At 51.9% G+C, this 12659-nt stretch overlaps 1 pseudogene; it reads right to left on the bottom strand.

Annotated features, from left to right (window-relative positions):
• Positions 1-3276: 3276 nt before the first annotated feature.
• LOC121148440 lies at positions 3277-6181 on the bottom strand (annotated as a pseudogene).
• Between the last annotated feature and the right edge of the window lie 6478 nt (positions 6182-12659).

The following is a 12659-nucleotide window of genomic DNA, read 5'->3' as shown; positions in this document are numbered from 1 at the left end:
TGCAGTCAGTGCAGGGGTGTCTCGGGACCCTTGGGGCACCCAAGCCAGGGTGTCCCCTTCCCCCATCCCATCATCACCTCTGGGATTCACCCTGTGACATTGTAGGCCAAGCCTCTGTTATTGTCCCATACGGATGCAAGTTCAAGCCCTCCTTGACTGATCCACTTTCTTTTATTTTTTATTTTTGATGATGTTTACATAATTCAGAAGAGTGGGGAGGGTTGAGGAGTAGCAGAAACTGGATGGGGCCATTGTTTCCAATTTTCTTTTTCTTCTTGTTTCTCAGGGAAGGGGGAAAGAAGGGGAGAAGCCACACCCAGCATCCTAATCCTGGGATGGGGACGACCACCTAGTATCATCCCAGAGTCCCTGACGTGGAACATGCTCTGAGGGGACTGTTCGTGTGATTTTGATAGTTCTGACATGCTGTTGATTTTGTTTGCTCCAAGGATGAGGAAATCCTTGCAAGGTCCCTTGGCGGATACAATCCACTTTGTTATTTTTTTATATTATTTTTTTATTTTTATTGGAAAGGCGGATATACAGAGAGGAGAGACAGAGAGGAAGATCTTCCGTCCGATGATTCACTCCCCAGGCGGCCGCAACGGCTGGTGCTGAGCCAATCCAAAGCCAGCAGCCTCCTCCAGGTCTCCCATGCGGGTACAGGGTCCCAAGGCTTGAGCCATCCTCGACTGCTTTCCCAGGCCACAAGCACGGAGCTGGATGGGAAGCAGGGCTACCGGGATTAGAATCAGCACCCATATGGTATCCCGGGTGTGCAAGGTGAGGACCTTAACCACTGTGCCGTCGCGCCGGGCCCACAATCCACTTTAGAGGTTCTACTCGCTCAAGTACTTGCTGTCAAAGCTTGGCTGGGAGAGTTGTCCAGCTTATTCTGGCCTCCATCCTCTGCCATGGTACTAGATGCTCTCTGCAGGTCCCAATGAACTGTCATATCTCCCAGGTGCATCTGGGCACGCCTTGCACCTCACCGGCTTCAGCAACTGAGGAGGCCCCGTTCTGGCACATGCACTCCATGGTCAGACCACACATCCTGTGATTTTTTTCCCCATGATTGGAATTTTGGGTCCAGCAGTCCAGTTCAGGTGGTCTCCACGGAAACCTCACCAGAAGTGACCCTAAATCTGTCTCCTGTGAGTACAAGCCAGTATAGGGTCCAGCTCAGTCCATCACCCACATCAAAACTACACACACACTCGGGGTTGCAATGCCTGGTCAGTTCTGTCTCCAGCTCCGTCTCCTACACAAACCCATGGATGCTGTGGCCCAGCCCAGTCTTGCCCACCACACACTTGGCCCTCACATACACTAGTGGGAGCTGCGGCCCAGTTAGAGAAACTCCCAATAGCCCCCACCAGGCCTGCCCCCAGCCAGGGTTCTAACGCATGCTTCATGTGTAGCAGACTGGTCTGATCTGTCCTGCACCCTGTTCGACTTTTATACACACCAGTGGGTGCTACAGCCTTGGCTGCTCCACTTCTTCTTTTTTAAGATTTATTTTTATTGGCAAGTCAAATATACAGAGAGGAGAAGAAGATCTTTCATTCGTTGATTCATTCCCCAAGTGGCCACAATGGCCGGAGCTGAGCCGATCTGAAGGCAGGAGCCAGGAGCTTCTTCTGGATCTCCCACATGGAGTTAAGCTGCCCTTAACTGCTTTCTCTGGCCAAAAACCAGGGAGCTGGGTGAGAAGTGGGATCACCAGTATCAGAACTGGCATCCAAATGGGATCCTGGCACATGCAAGGAGAGGACTTTAATTACTAGGCTACAGTGCCGGGCCCTGCTTCTCTCCTCTCAATCCAGCTCCCTGCTAATGTGCCTGGGAAAGCAGTGGAAAATGTTCCAAGGTCTTGGGTTGCTGATATTCACATGGGAGACGTGAAAGAAGCCCCTGGCTCCTTCGGGACCATGTGGAGAGTTAACTGGCGGGTAGAAGGCCTCTCTGTTGTAGATGTGGGGGCAGGGAAGGGCTGGCTGCTGCGTGTGCAGTCCCACGCGCCCACAGTACCTGCTGCAGCCTTCACTCCCCATGAGACCGACCATGAGTCAGTGGGGCGTGTAAGAAGGTGAGCACGCTTGAACTCCGTCCTACTAATATGAGCTCAGCAGGCAAGCAGTCCCAAAGTCGCGTGGGGGAGGTTATCCACGCTGAGGACCTGCTACGACTCCACCTCCCACTTGCTTGCTGGAAGAGGGAACCCGAGGGAGGTGGCTGGAGTTGAGACTCCTCCGTAGGGACCAAGATGAGCTGGGGTGAGAGTTGACCCCACTCCCACCCACCCCACCTCCGAGCCAAGCCACAGGTCACAAACTGAGCCAACCTGAAACTTAACAGGGAAAAACTGGTTCGGCTGGCCTGAGGCCTCTGCCCTCAACCCACGCTTGACCAGAGGCTCTTGCTGCAGTCTGAGAGCTAGTCCCCAGGCTCGTTTTCCCTTCCACCTCCACCATCCCCCTACCCCTGGGTCATCCTGGGCTCTGCCACCTGCCCTGCCCTGCCCAGCTTCCCTCAGTATCAAAGTTAAAATGATCTCCATGCTAGAGATTGGTGGGATGGGGGCAAGGAATGTGAAGAGATATGAGCTTTCTAGAACGTTCTAGAATAAAATGGTAGCCGGGGAGGTCGCATGGTGTTATGATTACCCCTGAAAATTCCTCCCACCCTGGCTCAAGGCTGCTTACCTGTCAGGAGGCAAGGCCTCGTGCCACAGGCTTAGCGAGGTTTGAAACCAGTTCCAAGGCACTGACACCTTGTCCACTGCCCTCCCAGCCCCCACTAAGAACGTGGGAGCTGAGAACCGGGGCAGTGCCCCCGGGGCAGTGCCACTCAAGTCCTTTCCCCTGCATGCGTGCACACACACACACACACACACACACACAGCCTCTCTGAAGCTGCCCAGCTTCTCCCACGCAGCTGGCCCAGGCAGTCTTTCTTCATTGGCACTCCCTGGGCACCGGGCACCATCCTTTTTCCTTCCCCTTTGCTATGAAGGAGCAGCCCTGGGCCCTTCATCCCCAACACCATAGCCAGCACAGGCCTGGCATCAAACAGGTGCCCAGTAAAATGGGAAAAGGACAAGAGGATGGGAGGTGGGAATGTGAGACCGTACTTAAGCCAGGATTCAGAGAAAACAAACAGGAAACAGCCAGAGTGAGTGGCCGCTGACAAGCGAGGCACACTGAAGCCAGGTCGTGCACGAGTCACACGTATCCATTTATGGGATAGGTTCTTTTTTTGTTGCTTCTTTTTTTCAACCTTAAAATGCCACAACCTCCATTTATTATAAAGCCAACCCCTGATCCTGGGGCAGGCCTATCGGTAGGATTTCTGGGAGCGAGCGCAGGCGCCAGGACCTCCAGACTTCTCGGACTCACAGCGGCGGGCATCAGCAACCAGCAGGGTACGGTCGTACTGGATGAGGATGTCTTTGATCTCCTTCTTGGAAGCCTCATCCACATATTCTGGTAATAGGCCACCAGCGCTTTGGAGATGGACTGACGGATGGATGCGCCACGTGACCACCACCCTTCACGCGGACACGGATGTCCACACCGCCGAACCTCTCCTTGTCCAGAAGCAGGATGGTCTCCAGCAGCTTGTACTGCAGCGTGCGCGCCTTGATCATCTCCAGCGGCCGCCCGTTCACCTTGATGAACCCGTTGCCCTGTTTGCAGTGAGCCACGGCCGCGGCCGTCTTCTTGCACCCGAAAACCTGCACAAACCGGAGCAGTCCCTTGGATGGCACGGCTGCAGACAGAGAGCAGGAGATCCGGACCATGAGGCGCCACTACCGGGAAAGTATGGGATAGGTTCTAAAGAGACAAAGCCAAACTAGGTTACTGGGGGAAGGGAGAGAAAGGACTGCTAATAGGCAAATGGGTGGTAGAATGTTCTGGAATGAGAACAGTAAAGGGAAGAGTCACATGGCATTGTGATGACCTTGAAAATCACTGGGGTTGTACGTTTTAGGGTAGCAAGGGTTGATGTTTAGCACAGCAGTCCCAAGCTGCCACCTTAGACACCTCCATTCCCTGTCAGAGTGCCTGGGGTCAAGGCCTGCCCCCACTGCCCATCCCAGTTCCCTGCTAACGTGCACTCTGGGAAACAACCACTGATGACTCTACCCCTTGGGGTCCCGGTCACCCACGTGGGTGCAGGCTCCTTTGGCCTGGCCCGGCCCTGACTGGCGTGGCCGTTGGTAGGTGAACCATTGGATTGAGAACATCTGGCTTTGTCTCTCTCTCCCTCTGTGCCTCAGTTTACAGATTTTTAAATGCATTTTCAGAGGAGGGAAAATGGCCAATGTTAGGTTATAAGAATTTCTTCCCACTAAATAAGAGTTAAACAGCCCGGCCTTCCACCCCGGGTGTCGGGGGGTGGGATATGCTGGGAAGGCAACCCTGGCTGTTGTGTTTTTCTCCCTCTGCCCAGCAGCCCCCTTGCTGTGCCCTGCCCCCTCACTCCCCACCACAAACCAGGCCTGTGGGAGAGGGAGGAGGGCCTGCAGTGGGTGGGGGAGTCCTCCTTCCTGTCCCCCATAGCAAGGCCATTCGGGCACCAGCTGTGGCTTCTGCACTTTCCCTGTGGCAGAGGTCTCGCAGGCCTTTCCGAGGGCAAAGTACAGAATGCGGGCAGTCCTTCCTTTGTTCTAACCACAGGATCCCAGCAGCGGGCAGAGGTACCCACGGAGCGGGCCTGACTCAGCCTGACTCAGCTTCAAGCCTCCTTTTGGGGGGGATGTGGGTTCCCGTCAGCTCCCACAGCTCCTCCACCCCAAACACATCTGGCAAGGGAGAAACCAGTGAAAGTAGAAGGCTCACTCCCTCCCCCAGCCAGCCCACCTCTGTTTCCGCACAGGTGGCAGATGGCAGGCAACCTCTTGACCCTGAGCTGGGGGACTTGGAAGAGGTGTCCCCATCACCTCCCTGGGGGCGTCCAGGCCTCAGGTCCTAGTGGGCTCCCCAGGAGCAGCTCTGGTCGGCCAGGGCTGCCTCCTCACCCAGGCCTGACCCAGGGACTCTCCTGTCTGCTCCCCTCCGGTGTGTGCGTTCTCCCCGCCCACCGCCCCTGTGCAAACCACAGCCTGCAGGAGGAGGCGCCCTGCGAATAACTTCAAAAGTGAGAGCAGAGATGCCTAAAATGGCTGGGTCAAAGGTCAACTGTCTTTTGGCTTGTAAGGTTTTAGTTAGGAACTGCGACACAGTTGCACATTGACCCCAGACGGGCAGGTCAGGGGCCCTTTGGGACACTCACATCCCATGAGACCTCCAGCTCTGCTCGAATCCCAGTGTCCTGCTAAGGAACGCTGGGAGGCAGCAGGGAGGGTTCCAGTAGCTGGATAGCTGCCAGCCCCACAGGAGACCAGGCAGGAGTTCCCAGCTGCCAGCTTCAGCCTGGCCCCAGCCAAGGAAGTGAGCCGGTGAACGGAATCTCGCTTTCTGCCTCTCGCCCCTCTGACTCCCAGACAAGTCATCTTTGAAAAATACATGAACACAATGAATCTCAGGGGGCTGGAGAGGAAAACCCAGGTGACTCATGTGGGACTTCCAGAATAATTTCCACCCAGCAGCGGTGTGATCTGTAAGTGACACTGTGTGTGTGTCACCACCGAATCGGGGTCCTTTTAACGGTTCCCGGAAAATGCAGTTTGTATTGGCGGAAAGAGTTCTGGGACCCGTGTGAGAGCTTCCCCCATACGCGTTTTGTAGTGATGTTGTTGAAGCCCACCCCCACCCCACCCAATCCCGGTGCTGTCTATGGCAGAGTCAGCATCCCTCTCTGTGATCCAAAAGATGGCGACAGAAAGCTCATGGGCCCCACTGGACCATCCTGTGGGGGCTTTTGCTTTTAATTCCCCGTCTCTACACCACCTCCTGCTTGTACCCAGCAAAGCCTGATACAGTAGATTCTTGGAATAGGGCAGGTCCCTGTGCTCAGGCCGGCAGGGACACAGGTTCCGGTTGGGGGAGTTGGTGGGGAGACCTGAGCCTAGCTGCCAGGGCAGGCCACAAGTCAGGTCCTTGGTGACTCGAACAACTTCCTGTCCCACCCCACCCCTGCTTCCAGTGGGAGCCTATAACCTTGGGACACGGAAAATGATAAGCATTTCAGGAAAGCCACCACAGTCCGCCCAGGAAAGTCCAGTACCTGGCCTCATCCGGTGCTTTGTCTGGAGGACAAAGGGACAGAGGCCTTGGTCACCAGGCTGTCCAGCCCCCACCGGTCCCTGGGGACACACATATACACAGCCAGGCAGCTGCACTATCCCTCGGGGTCTTCGGGTCATGGGGATGCTACAAGGTCCATGTCTTCCAACTGCATTCTTCTATATATTTCTTCTACATATTTCATTGATTTTTATAGTTGTCTTTTTTTATAGTGTCTTTTATAGTTGAAAAGCAGAGAGACAAAGAGAGAGAACTTTTTCCTCCATGAGTTCATGGCCCAAATGCCCATCACAGGGAGCTGGGGCACATGAAGCCAGGCTCTCCTGCATGTGTGGAGGAGACCCAACCACCCAGAGCATGCGTTAGCAGAAGCGGACCTGGGAATTGAACCCTGGGCACTCTGAGGGGGCATGCAGGTGGCTTAGAACACAGCTTTAACACGGCCCCTTCTCAGAGCCCGGGGCAGGGAAATCCAGAGACATGCATGTCCACGCATGGGCGGTACATGTGATATAGACACAGGATTGTTTCACACATGGGAACATAAGACTTTGCATCAGAGAGAGAGTTAGGAGGGACACAGAGCGACAGAACAGAGAGGAGAGAGCAAGGGGTGAGAGATGGGGACTGGGGCCCATCGGCCTTGGCCCTGTGTGTGTCTGTGTCCCTGTGATACATGGGGGAGCAGCCTCCGTGGAGGTGGGGTTCAGCAGGGGCTGCCTCAAGGCCAAGGATGCTGAAGGCCCAGGTCTTCCTCACCCTCAGGGTCCTCCTCATCCCACCAATCCTGGCAGTTGTCTTTTCTTTTTTTTTTTTTAAGATTTATTTATTTTTCCTTTATTTATTTATTTTTATATATATTTTTTGTCTTTTTTATTTTATTTTTTTTAAAGATTTATTTTTATTATTTTTTTATTGGAAAGGCAGATATACAGAAAGGAGAGACAGAGAGGAAGATCTTCCGTCCGATGATTCACTCCCCAAGTGAGCGCAACGGCCGATGATGCTATGCCGATCCGAAGCCAGGAGCCTCTTCCAGGTCTCCCACACAGGTGCAGGGTCCCAAAGCTTTGGGCCGTCCTCGACTGCTTTCCCAGGCCACAAGCAGGGAGCTGGATGGGAAGCGGGGTTAGAACCAGCAACCATATGGGATATCAGTGCATTCAAGAAAGGGACTTTAGCCACTGCACTATTACGCCGAGCCCTATTTTTCATTTTTATTTTATTTTTGTATAGGCTCAACAGCATTAACCCTATTATTATTATCATTTTTATGATACAGTTCCATGGGCTCCTGTTATTTCCCTTATCTCTGCCCCAATTCCCCCCCCATAAACACATGATTCCTCTATATCATTAGAAGTCCATCTTTGTCTGGAAGTAGAGATGCATACTACACTGCATCCTCACATCTGGATATGTTAGTCTCCATTCCACGCTACTGTACATCCCCTCAAATGAAAAGTCATAATACAAAATCAACAATAGAAAGAAAAATAGAAATTTACAATGCCATAAAGTTAAATAACATGTTACTAGATATGACAGTCTCCATTACACAGCTACTAAATATCCCCTTAAATGAAAAGTCACAAAACAAAATCAACATTAGGAAGAAAAAAGAAATTAACAACACCATGAAGTTAAATAACATGCTACTAAATGACTAATGTGTAGCTAAAGAAATGAAAATCAAGAACCTTCTTGCAGAAAATGATGCTACTGTATGAGTCATTGAAGACTTTAATCAGAAGAAAGTGTTTTGAAGAGATGAAACGAACAGAAAACATCAAAACCCATGCGATATAGTTTCCGCTGATTTTTTGGTGAAATGTGTCTCTTCTAGGCAACAAATAGATGGGTTTTGTTTTTTAATCCAGTCTACTAATCTATGACATTTGATTGATCTTAAGCCATTTACATTCAGGGTTAATATGTATGGGTGGTACTTTGGTCCTGTCATTTTAGCAATGGGTTGTTCATTGTTTTAGTCTTCTGTTGTCATTTTACTGGGATGTGCTTCATATTTGCCTTTGGTTTTGGTGGGTGCTATTCCTCTTCTCTGTGAAGAGAACATCTTTAAGTATCATTTTTAGGACAGGTTTGGAAGAGGCAAATTCTTTTAACTTTTCTTTACTGTGAAAGAATTTTATTTCATTTTCAAAGACAAAAGAAAGCTTTGCTGGATATGTTATCCTAGGCTGACAACTTTTTTTCTTTTAGGATCTGGAATATGTCACTCCATTCTCTTCTTGCCTGTAGAGTTTCCTGTGAGAGATCTCCTGTGAGCTTAATTGGCATTCCTTTAATATGTCAATTGATTTTTTTCTACGTGCACATTTCAGGATATTTTCCTTATGTTCAGTTGAAGAGAGCTTGATTATTGTGTGTTGTGGTGAAGATCGCTTTTGGTCAAGCCTGTTGGGAGTTTCGTGCCCCTCCTGGATGTTGTTTCTCAATTCTTTCTCTAGATTAGGGAAATTTTCCTCTATTATTTCATTAAATACATTTGTAAAACCAGTTTCTCTTTCTGCACCTTCTGGACCTCCCGTAACTCTTATATTAGGCCTCTTAATAGTGTCTTTCAATTCTTGACTACTTTTTTTTGTCCTGATCCAGCTCTGCTTCCAGCTTTTTGTTTGCTTCCCCCAATGACAGGAAATATCTTCCAATTCTGAGATTCTTTCTTCTGCTTGCTTCATTCTATTTTGGAGACTCTCTACTGTACTTTTAATTTGCTCTACTGTGTTCTTAATTTCTGACATATCAGTCTTGATTTGCTTTACTGCTGCCATTGCTTGTGTAAAATATTCCTTAAATTCTTTGAATTCCTGTATGTGCTCCTCATTGTTGATCAGAAGCTTTAAAATGAGTTTTCTGAATTCTTTGTCCTCCATTTTCTCGATGTCTTCCTCAACTCTGAGGTTGGCATAGGGTTTTGCTCCTTTGCAGGGGAGTTTTCAGTAACATTCATTGTGCCTTTGTCTCTTGTTTTGCTCTTGGTCATTGTACTTCTGGTTAGCAGATTCTTCTCCTTGGGGCAGGTTTCTGAGCTGCACCACCCACAGGCTTACAGGTTGATTTTACTTATTGCAGTTGGTATTGCAGTTTGTTTGCAGTCAGCTGTGCCACTCCCTCCAGTGAGTTCCAGGTCTGGGTTCTTATGTTAGATTTCCACCATGGTCTCTGTAGCCCCAGCTCCTGGCTCATCCACTGTCTCTTGCCTGTAATACCATGCTGAGTCTGCACCGTTGTTTCTGCAACCTTCCTCCCACTTCCGGTTGGAGCAGGTCCCAGGATTAAGGAGACACCAGGTGTCCTATATAGCTAGGTTGTTGGTGGCGCTGATCTTGCTGGAACCTGTTGGCTGTTAGGTCTGAGGGCCACACGGACCTATTTTGATTCGTATGAAGCCACAGTCGGTATTATTTTCCTGCGGGACCAGTGCAATCCACTGAGCTAAGCTGCTGCAATGGCTGATGCTGTGCCGACCCGAAGCCAGGAGTCAGGAGTCTCTTCCAGGTCTCCCAAACAGGTGCAGGGTTCCAAGGCTTTGGGCCGTCCTTGAGTACTTTCCCAGGCCACAAGCAGGGAGCTGGATGGGAAGCTTGACCGCCGAGATTAGAACTGGCATATATATGGGATCCCGGGGGTGCAAGAAGAAGACTTGAGCCACTAGGCTACCTTGCCAGGCCTTGGCAATATTCCTTAAACTGACAAAGGAGGAGCCGAGGGCCCTGCAGGGTACAGGGGAGCTCCAGGGGGCCTCTGGGCTTTTGCAGCAGCTCAGAGAGGCAAAGGAGGGGAGGAAGAGGTGAGGCGGTTGCCCTGCAGACCCCAGAGACCACGGTAGGCATCCTATTAGTGAGGTTTCACAGGTGGCTGATGCAGGCTAGCGAGAGCCCACATATGCTGGGAACTGAATCTTGGGGTGGAGGTGAGAAAAACCTCAGGTCTGAAACTGCTCCCCAGGCGGAAGGTTTTGCTGGGGTTGGGGAACAGTGGGGTCCAGGGTTCTAGGCCAGATTCCAAGGGACCCAGGCAGCTCTCCCTGGCCCTCTCTCCCTCTCCCCTGCCTGTCTAATGGGGGCTTCACCCAAGCCCCTCTCAAGGCACCCCACCACGAAGAAGGAGGACGCGTTGTCAAGGGTCAAGCTGGGTTTTGATCGAGGTTTCCCGGCAGCTGCCATGAACAGTCCCCCCATGAGTTCATTCAGAACTTTCCTTCCCATGACATCCCCCAGAGTCACTTTCCCAGAGGGTGGGGGTGGTGGGGGTGGGAGGAAGGCAACTGTGACTCCCACTGCCCCACTTCCTGCAGCTCAGCTCAGGGTGCGGAAACTGTCCCCGGCTGACGCCATCACCAGCACCTGTCACCTGCTCAGTCATTTGTGCCGCCAGGGAAGCCCACTGCAGCCCAAGATACACGCCCCCCCAACACTAGACTGTACTGCCAGGTCTCCCCAACACACCATGCCGCCTCCCGGTACCCATCCAGGTCTCCCTCTTCCCACCAGGCTCTTGCACCACTTGGCTTCATTGATGTGATGCAGCTTTGTTGTCTGTCCAGCACATCCTCCCCCACCACTGTGTCTGGCAGCATCTCCTCGAGATTGGCAGCTGGACAGAGTTTGGGTTGGAAGTCCAGGGGCTCAACACCCAGAGTGCTATGGAAGGCAGGGTAGCAAGGGACCCAGAGGAATGTAGGTAATCCAGGGGTGGGTGTCCCCAGGCCAGGGAGACAGGGGGTCAGTAGCCAGGGCAGACTGAGGCATCTGCTGAGCTGGCAGGCACAGGTCTGCTTGGCACGGACTGCTGGGCCTGGGCAGCCATGGGGCAGACTGGAGTGCAGGTTATTTTTAGTTCTTTGTTCGATCCGAGAGGCAAGGACGCTCAGGGCTACAAGCCCTTGTCGGTTTGGGAAAAACACGGAGGCGGCCCCTGTTTCCCGCTCCCCGGAGTTGTGGGCGTCCAGAGCATCCTCACTGGTCCCCAGGGACTAGAGCTCTGAGCTGGGAGTGGATTGAAGGTACCCAGAGATGCAAACACCCATGCCATCTGCTTCCTGCTCCGGAGGAAGTGAGAAAACCTCTTTGGGGATGCTCAATAAAGTGGTACAGTGACCCGCATCCACGGAGAAGCTGCCCCTGCTGGATCTCAGGCAAGTCCTAAGCCAGATACAAAGGTATGGAGGGGCTGTTAGCACGCAGGGACGACTGCCGGGGTCAGGGAGTGAACGTGTCCTGGTCCCCGAGAGCGGTGTTGGTGGGGAACCACTCATCCAGCCAGCGAACAGCACCCGGAGCACCTGCTACAACCTCAAGTTCAGTGACCAGAGCCTCAGCTGTGAAGCACACAGCCAGCATCCTGAGCCAGTGCTGCGACGGTACTGCTTGGGACATCAGTAACCCACCTCAAAGCACGTCCTGGCTGCCCCAATCCACTTCCAATCCAGCTCCCTGGGAAAGCAGCAGAAAACAGCCCAAGTGCCCGAGCCCCTGCCACCCTCATGAGAGACCCAGAGCTCCTGTCCTCTGGCTTCAACCTGGCCCAGCTCTGGCCACTGCAGCTATTTGAGGAGTGAATGGGAGGATGGCCTCTCTCTCTTTTCTCTCTCTCCCGTTCTGTGTCTCTTGCTGGCACTCTGCCTTTCAAATAAACCTTATAAAAAAAAAAAAAAAAAAGGAAGAAAAAGAAAAAGCCCAAACCCCCAAGCCTCCCAGAGCGTGCGTTCTGCCACAGATCTGACTGTGGGAACTACAACACATGTCACGCATGAAACTAAATTTTCCAGATGTCACATGGGGCAGAAGTTTAAAGAAGTAGGTGAAATCTGTTTTTAGAGTACATTATATATATATATCCCAATGCTATTTCAATGTGCAGTCAATATAACAACATGAGATAAAGCCCTTTCTTCCCCCGCCAGCACCCCCATCCCACTATGCTTTTGAAATCCAACGTGTCTTTTATCCTGCCAGCATGCCTCCATTCACACAGGCTGCATTTCCAGGGCACAGCAGCCCCGCAGGGAAGGCAGTACTAGGGGACATTGCACATCTGAACTAGGAGATGGAAATGCCACAATCGATTAGTGATGTCTGCTATGGGCACCAGCTGGCTCACATTGTACGGGTTCACTTTTTGCCTGACCTAGAAAGGCAACCCTTCTGGGTGCCAGGAGCAGGGAGCTCCTGGTGACTGGACTCCTGGGCACCTTTCACAGGGAGACCCGGGTGTGGACCTGGGTTCTCTGGCCTGCTCAGAACTGGCTGGTGGCCATGGGTGGCCTTGAAAACACAGGTTTTGTTTTTGTTTTTTGTCCCAAGGTTTCTTCCTCCCAATTCCCACAAAGCGGTGTTTCCTGAGCCTGATTTAGCCACAGCAGCCCCACCCTGCCAGACCACACAGACCTCCTGTCTGGCACCCACCCCAGCCAAATCAGCTTTCTTTCTTTTTTCTAGATCA

The sequence above is a fragment of the Ochotona curzoniae genome, unplaced genomic scaffold (genome assembly GCF_017591425.1).
Source record: "Ochotona curzoniae isolate NIBS_2020 unplaced genomic scaffold, NIBS_Ocur_1.0 scaffold_4701, whole genome shotgun sequence".
Classification (NCBI taxonomy): Eukaryota; Metazoa; Chordata; class Mammalia; order Lagomorpha; family Ochotonidae; genus Ochotona; species Ochotona curzoniae.
The sequence above is the reverse complement of the archived record's forward strand: the minus strand, read 5'-3'. Positions and strand labels throughout refer to the sequence as shown.